At 45.2% G+C, this 8,858-nt stretch overlaps 1 pseudogene; it reads left to right on the top strand.

Moving 5' to 3' along the window:
- Positions 1-5,880: 5,880 nt before the first annotated feature.
- LOC124723320 lies at positions 5,881-5,998 on the top strand (annotated as a pseudogene).
- Positions 5,999-8,858: the final 2,860 nt, after the last annotated feature.

Below are 8,858 nucleotides of genomic sequence, written 5' to 3'. Positions count from 1 at the left end.
ATTTTTCTCATGTCAGCACGATTCTTCTAGCTGAACCTCGGTTTGAGTGGCAACTATTTCCTTTTTTGTAATCTGGGCACAATTTAAACCGAAACACGAGGAAAGTGTGACTGACACGTTTCTGTTACTATCCGAACGTCTGCTGTAGAAAAATATCTATACGTCGTCGTAATGTAATGATGTAATGGAGGAACAGATTTTATGGTGTGTAGTACACATATATACTGGAGTATTCTAGATAATTAATTTATTTGTCAAAATAATGAATTTCACGAAAAAAATAGCTCTTGAATGTAACCAGCATTTACACGGGAAACGGCTACGCACAAATTATCAACATTGACCAATTAGCAACACAGAGTAAATACAAACCCCTCCTCTCCTTTCTCTTCTTTTCTGCTATCCGGTCAGTTACTACACGGTCACATTCATGTGACCACCGCCTGTTTTCGACGTCAACGTGCAATAATCACTAACAGACGCCAGATCGTACAACTAGCCGTGAAGGGTATAAAATGGGTGGCAGGGGACGCGGAAAACCGTGCAGTCGTTATCGTAATCCGGAAACGGAGCGATTTATCTGACGTCCGAAAGAGCAAGATCATTGGATTTCGGGCCAAGATTAGAAGCATTTCGGAAGCGGCTAAGTTTGTAAACTGCTCGCGAGGTCAAATTAATGTGACTGGGCAGTGTATTATCGTCCTAAAGTGTTCCATCTTATTATCGTGTATAACCTAGCTTATTAGATACAAATAACAATTTGTTCTTGGGAGTAATGCCGGCCGTGTGGGGGTCGATTTCTCGAAACTGTCGTAAGATTTTTTTGTGTTGATTGGGCGAAAAGAGAGCGAGTGCTTTTCCCACTGGATTGGCTCTAAACGTCCGTCTCCCTCGCACAGGGGTTTGTTCAAATACGACGAACATGGATGATCTGTGTGCCGTTAGGAGATGGGAGACACTGCAACAGTGTTGATACAACGTGTGTGAAAGAAGGTTGCAACAAATGACAAACTGATTCTCGTACTTCTGGATCACCACTTAACCTTGGTAGACCCGTGTCACTGGTTACAGCTCGTTAATTAAATAAATGTGAGATGAAAGCAGATGGGAAAGCAGTGTACTTTGACTGCCCAGTTTTAGCGCCCTTCTGATGTTATAAAAGAGGAACTTTATGACCGGCAGGCCGTGTCACGAAACTACTGTTGTTAGGAGGGTAGAGAAGTGTTCGCAAAACTGTCTCAGAATGCCATAAAGAGGCAGTCAAATGAAAACGAGACAGATGGAAGCAAAGTAAGTAAATTATTAGTGACTCTCCACGTTCAGAAAGATCATCGGGATTTCATGAAGATCACGTAAACACATTAAAGCACAATAACCCACGTTAGTGTACTCTAAAAATGAAAAATTTGATGATCTGTGGTCATTCCAACATCGTGCGACATTTGCGTGCAATGGGATAGGTTCAAAAGTCGGGTGTATAGATACTGCATGCTCTAAGCCAAAATCACAAAAATCGGCGGGTGGCCATTTGTGCATCTGTGACTGCTTGTCAGTAATCAGCATGTGAGCAACACCGATCATTCCTATACTGTGTCGTTAATGGTGACGGGAAATGGTGCCTTCATCCTGACATACAGAAAGGAGGCCAAACAAAGTAGAAATTCCCATACAAAGACCTGTGCGCATCCGCGAAAGATAATATTACGCCTAAGGTGGACCAGCGACGGTATGGTGTACTACGAATTGCTTCCATGAGGTGTAATCATCACTGCTGACATTTACTGTCTACAGCTGAGACGTCTTGGAGACGCAATTCAAGAAAAATGACCAGGAAGATTGCGTGAAGCGATACTACTCTATGATAACGCCTGCCATCATTCTTCTAGGTTGACAAAAACCGCTCTACAGGAGTTGCGTCGGTAAGTCATTCTGCACCCATCTTATTCTAATGATCTTGTTCCTTAATATTTTCCCCTTTTGGGCTCTCTATCGAACAACCTTCAACGAACTTCCATTCCGGATGTAAGTGGGCTCAGAATATGGCTTTAAGAGTTCGCCTCAAAACCACGTGATTTCTACAGTGGAGGAATCGAAAAGTTTCCCCAGCTTTGGCAGACTTTTGTAAATAGTGAAGGAGAATACATGTTGATGACTAAAGCCTCTGTTACGTGTATCTGTTGTTTTTTATTAGACTTATGAAAAAACGCAAAGCACTTATGCACCACCCCAATAGTTACCTCATTATGAAGCAAGATGGTCTGCACCCTTATGGAAAAATATTTGTGGTGACCTGATGAAACCTGATTGTATCTAGGCGTGAACCTCTTCGTCCGAAGCACACTGACGGTCACAAATGTCTGCCTTCAGGGCTACAAAAATATGGTAATCGCATGGTGGGAGATCGGGTCTGTATGGAGGATGTGTAAGGGATTCCCAGAGAAACTTACGGAGCGTAGACAATACAATGGTGCCATCCGTCAATATTACTATGCGTTGCGACTTGATGACACTCTCTAATATTTGCAAAATGTTCGCTAACCACTCTGCGTTAATTGTGGCGCTGTGTTCCAGAAAGTCAATGAGCAGCTAGCACTTGCAGTCAAATTTCATCATAACTTTCCTGGAACTAGCGTGCACCGTTTTGGATTTTTAGAAGAAAGGTGAATGCTTATGCTTCCATTGGTGATACTGACGCTTGATCTCCGACCCAGAACAATGACATCACGTTTTATCCTTAACGACGATACGAGTCAGGAAACGGTATTCTTGACCGTGAACACCAGCATCCGACACAGAAAGGATAAAAGGGGCATTGACACGATCAGCCTGTCCCGCCAGACTGCTGTCTTTCAATTACACCAATAATCTCGAAAACTTTAGTTCAATGCAAACACACTCGCACGTGACATACCGAGCTCAAAATGCACAGCAGAGATTGGGGCATGAATTTCACTTCGTGATACTGCTTCTGCATTCAAAAACAACACTACACCTCGCTGTTCCTCATTTACGGCCTCCGTAGTGAAACTGGACACACAAATGATAAGCTGATGATACGTCTAGCTCGTCTAACAGGCAAATGGCACAGTGGAGCATGTGTAAACGACCACATCTAATACCAGTGTAAATGCACCGTGTGATCAGGTACGGGTTTCCATTGCTTGTCACCGGATTTGAATCTGGGTTCTCTGCCGGACGTGAGGAAGAGGACGATGAGGGTGTGTCCACGGACGGCTCCAGATGAAATATGTGCAGTAATGTTTTATCTTAATTTGAGGTGCGTAAAGTGTCAGATATATATGCGATGCATGGAGACAATATAGCCGGCCGCGGTGGTCCCGCGGTTAAGGCGCTCAGTCCGGAACCGCGCGACTGCTACGGTCGCAGGTTCGAATCCTGCCTCGGGCATGGATGTGTGTGATGTCCTTAGGTTAGTTAGGTTTAAGTAGTTCTAAGTTCTAGGGGACTGATGACCACTGAAGTTAAGTCCCATAGCGCTCAGAGCCATTTGAACCATTTGAGACAATATAGTGCTTCTCCATGTCGGTCTTACAAGAGACGACAATGACAAGTAGTTGCAATTAGCTAATCGCACATTTAAATAAAAGTCACGTTACACTCTACTACGGACCCTGTTTACGTTTTCAAGTGTCTGGAGGCTGTGGATCCCGACAAATATATAATTTATTCATCATCTGAAACACATTGGTTGTGGGCCCTCTGGGAGAGGTTTGCTTCCATTCTTTAATATTCTTAGCGGTGACGGAGTTGACCGGCGGATGTTCACACGTGCGCCTGCTGCTGTGTCTGAAGCTGTGCTGGCGTAACTCGAATCTGCTGCCTCGACAGGGGCTCTCCGGTCGTGGAAATTTTTTTGGAACTTTTTAGTAAGTTCCTATGGAACGAAACTGCTGAGGTCATCGGTCCCTAGGCTTACATACTACTTAATCTAACTTACGCTAAGGACAACACACACACCCATGCCCGAGGGAGGACTCGAACGTCCGACGGGGGAAGCCGCGCGAACCGTGGTAAGGCGCCCAAGACCACGCGGCTACGACGCATGGCTCATCCGGTCTTGCAGAGACATACTGCGCCAGCAGGCAGGAACCACGCGCCACAGGCCTTTGTTGCACTGGTCGCTGGGGGGGGGGGGGGAGGGGGGAGGGGGGGGAAGGGTGGCATGGCAGCGGGAAAGCTCAGTGCCCTGCTCCTGCCCCGGACATGGCGTTTGTGGTGGCAGCGTCCCAGGACGATGGCGTCAGTCCGTTAACACAAAGCACTCGAAGCGATGACTCCCATGGCAGGCAGCTGCCTGTTGACGGCTTCCGACGATAGTTAAAGGCGGCGGCACTCTGGCGCCTCCTGGGCGACGACCTGCCGAATATCTTGTAGGGTTCCCGTGAGCACGCAGAAGTGCCGCAACACGACGTAGCATATGGGCTCCACCAATGTCTGAAGTAGTGCTGGAGGGAACTGACGCCATGTATCCTGCAGGGCTGTCCATGAGCCCGTAAGAGTACGAGGGGGTGAAGATTTCTTCTGAACAGCACGTTCCTAGGCATACCAGTTATGCTCAATAACGTCCATGTCTGAGAAGTTTGGTGGCCAGCGGAAGTGTTCAAACTCAGAGGCATGTTTCTCGAGCAGCTCTGTAGCAATTCTGGATGTGTAAGGTGTCGCACTGTCCTGCTTGAATTGCCCGAGTCCGTCGGAATCCACAATAGACATGAATTGATGCAGACGATCACACAGGATGCTTCTGTATGTGTCACTTGTCAGAGTCGTATCTAGACGTATCATGGGTCCCATATCACACCAACTGAACACGCGCCACACCATTACAGAGTTTCCACTAGCTTGAACAGTCCCCTGCTGACATGCAGGTTGTCTCCATACCCACACACGTCCATCCGGTTAATACAATTTGAAACGAAACCCGTCCGACCAGGTAACATGTTTGCAGTCGTCAACAGTCAATTTTGGTGTTGACGGGTCCAGGTGAGGCGTAAAGCTTTGTGTCTTGCAGTCATCAAGAGTACAAGAGTGGGCCTTCGACTCTGAAATCCCGTTCAATGGTTCGCACGCTGACACTTGTTGATAACGCAGCACTGAAATTTGCAGCAATGTGCAGAAGGGTTGCACTTCTGTCACGTTGAACGATTCTCTTCAGTCGTCCTTGGTCCCGTTCGTGCAGGATCTTTTTCCGGGCACAGTGATGTCGGAGATTTCAAGTTTTACCGGTTTCCTGATATTCACGGTACACTCATGAAATTGTCATACAGAAAAAACCCCACTTAATCGATACCTCGGAGATGCTGTGTCCCATCGCTCGTGCACCGACTATAACACCACGTTCAAACCCACTTAAATCCTGATAACCTGCCATTGTAGCAGCAGTAATCGATCTAACAACTGCTCCAGGCAATTGTTGTCTTAAATCGGCGTTGCCGACCGCAGCGCCGTATTCTGCCTGTTTACATATGTCTACATCTAAATACGCATGGCTATACCAGGTTCTTTGGCGCTTTACTGTATGTTTGCGATGACTGTGACCACTCCGAACTGGTGGCGGCGCTAAGTGACAGAGGGTCTGTGTCACTCCAACACCTCACGATGGACGATTTTGACGAGCTGGCTGCTGGTTCAAATACGGCTTTCTGGCGCTGATGACTGCTCCTATTCTTCCCCAGTAGGTGGTTGGAATGTTCTGGTGTTTCTCGGCTGGTGTAAATGACCCAATTGCTGCCCTCGATGTTGACACCCTGGCATGCTGCGAGCTGGCTGTTGACACAGCGTTCTGCTCCATGTTGCTGAATTTGGCGCTCCGCCGACCAATTATGCCAAGGTATCATTTAACGCTTCCTTTTCTTTTCTCCCGGCAACGGCCTTGCCGCATTGGATACACCGGTTCCCGTGAGATCACCGAAGTTAAGCGCTGTCGGTCGTGGTCGGCACTTGGATGGGTGACCATCCGGGCCGCCATGCACTGTTGCCATTTCTCGGGGTGCACTCAGCCTCATGATGCCAATTGAGGAGCTACACGATCGAATAGTTGCGGTTTCGGTCAAGAATACCATCATAACGACCGGGAGAGCGGTGTGCTGACCCCGTGCCCCTCCAATTCGCATCCTCCCCTGAGGATGACACGACGGTCGGATGGCCACTCGTGGCCTGAAGACGGAGTGCTATTTCTTTTCTCCCAGTAACTCACCGAAAAATCTTAACAAAAGTTTTAATAACAAAATTTAATTCTAGCATTACTGAGGATGAGGGACTGGGGAATAAGAATCACCCACAAGCTTCACTGTCAGTTTGCATTTATTGCAACACAACCAGTTAAAACACCAACAATTACGTGTTGCAATTGACTAGGTAGGTCACAGCTATACGGACAACAATTTACACAAAACAGATTAAGGCTTGCCAATTTAGAAATTTTAAATTCCACGAAAATGAGGGAATAAACAGTTAAACTGGAGAACAACTTGGTTCAGATCTGACTTATATACAGTGTAGCACTGAAACACTTTTCGACGAGCTAAATCGTAGAACACTGAGAACTAAGCAAATTCACGTGTTACAGAAAACCGGATCAGTTAGTTTAATTTGAGAGCGATATTTCAGTGGGCTTACTTAAACACTAAATAAGACAGGATAAATCCAGTATCCACTAAAAGGGGCATATACATTAAATCATGGAAACAGAACAATAAATTTAAAGATATCATACATATATATAAACAGGCTTGTAACACAACTCTGTTTCACTCTGAACAATTCAGCGTATAAAAGGGTTACAAATTATTCTTAAAACCATCACTTTGGCGTCACAATGGCCTAGTAAAATCAACTTAATAAACTCGATCCCAATAAATTACTCTCTAGAGCTATATAAAACTATCATAAGATCACAGATATCCTAATGGAACAGTGCTGGCCTAAAGCTACCTTGAGGAATTACCCCTTCCTAAGGCTGAGGCAGGTAAAGAAAGGGTAAGATTTGTCTCCACAAGGTGCTAGACTCATTAACTGATGCGATTGGCTGAAGAACAAACAAGTCACGATAGAAATCGTAACAGCCACCAGGAACCGGGCAACTGTAATGGCATATAGGCAGAGACCCGCCAATAAATCTTTGCTGATTATGGGCATTCACACTTCCAGAATAAGGGTAGAAAATAGAAGACCTTGTGGTCAGTCGAGAAATGGGAGGACTGGAATGAACCAAATAAAATTATTATTAATTTACGTAAGTAATAAATTAGATATACCCCATATGACTTGCAAGTGCTGAGACACTTAACAGACCATTACGATGACAAAACGTGGACTTGACCAGAACCCAAAAAAAGAAGACATCGCATGTGAAAACCCTATTACATAATTTAAGGTATAAAATAGTTATTTAACTAATTAACTAAAACCTCATAGAAAACTGGATAAACAAGTTACACAAATGCAAATTTAAGTCAGATTTATTTTGGTTACTTGACGTGCGTCCTGAGTGGTATGGGATGTTCTGGTTATCGATTCAGACAAACGCAGGACTCACCCAAAAGACAGCAAAAATTCATTTCTAATACATTGGGCTGAATATTAACACAGAAATGAGCCCAACAGCATACACAGGAAGAGACGGACGAGTATTCTAATGCGTCTGATAGGAACAGTCAACGCTAGTCACCACAAATAACTTCGGCAATATGGCCGGGTTACTGAATCACCGTTTTAGCAGAATGTGAATGTCAACCACTGCTAAACAAAGGTGTACGATTGGTCTTACTTTGATTGATGCACACTCTGACGGATAGCTACTGGTAAGGGGACAAAGTCTTGCTTCCACACCGGCAACATAGAGGAAACAGAACTGACAGAATCCAATAACGTGTTGAACCAGACTCCACTATTACGTCCCGACGCCAGTAACCTTATCGAGGCCACGTCCGCACTCGGCGTAAAGCGTCGACGACGGTCGCACTACTCGCAACCACTCCCCACTGCTGGCCTCCCGTCACCCCCTGCTGCGCGTGCAACGAGGAACGCTCCGCACAGAACACACAGCGCCCCCTTGGAATCGCTAGTAAACAAAACATGGGGCTTGTCGGGAATTGAAACTAACGCTGCAAGCCACATTAAGAAACAGAGGAATCGAACTGTGAGGAACACACCGTTCAATCATACACTGATCTGCGCAACTGAATGTAACACACATACAACTTCGGGCTCCCTATATTTCTTCACATTATAATTAACTTTATTACTGCAAAACTCCTACCTTTAACTAACTTAATCAGTCTCCTCTTTGGACCCTTTACAAATGTTCGTCCTCTTTCTTCCTGATCCTCAATAGAGTGCAATTCTGTACATACACCTACATGCGTTACCAACGTCTGTGCCATGATCATTATATAGTCTGTCTTGTTTTCATTTGACTGCTTCTTATATATTCCATATAGAATTTTTTTGCGGATTCTTCAAGAGTACTGAACTGGCTTTAGTAGGGTGTGTAGAATGGGAAATATTCTGTTTAGCTCTTAATGGCGTTGCAACGTTCGTGTAGTTTTAACCGACATGCTGTCATGCAAATGTAGAGTTCTGTGTGGGATATCAATTAAATGCTCATAATTTAAATTTCAATACAATATTGTGTGTGTACATCCAACTAGTTACCTGATGCTCTAATGTTCATTCGCTTGACGGAGTTAACTTTCACCTCTCCAACGTGTTTCAATGCAGCAGGCATTGAAACTCACAGCACCAGTATCTCTCATGCGTGGACGTAAAGACAATCTGTTTTCAGAATACATCGACATCGGCATCTAAATGGATACTCACACTAAAGTGCCTGGTAGAGG

Source organism: Schistocerca piceifrons, chromosome X (assembly GCF_021461385.2).
Source record: "Schistocerca piceifrons isolate TAMUIC-IGC-003096 chromosome X, iqSchPice1.1, whole genome shotgun sequence".
In the NCBI taxonomy this organism is placed as follows: domain Eukaryota; kingdom Metazoa; phylum Arthropoda; class Insecta; order Orthoptera; family Acrididae; genus Schistocerca; species Schistocerca piceifrons.
The sequence above is the reverse complement of the archived record's forward strand: the minus strand, read 5'-3'. Positions and strand labels throughout refer to the sequence as shown.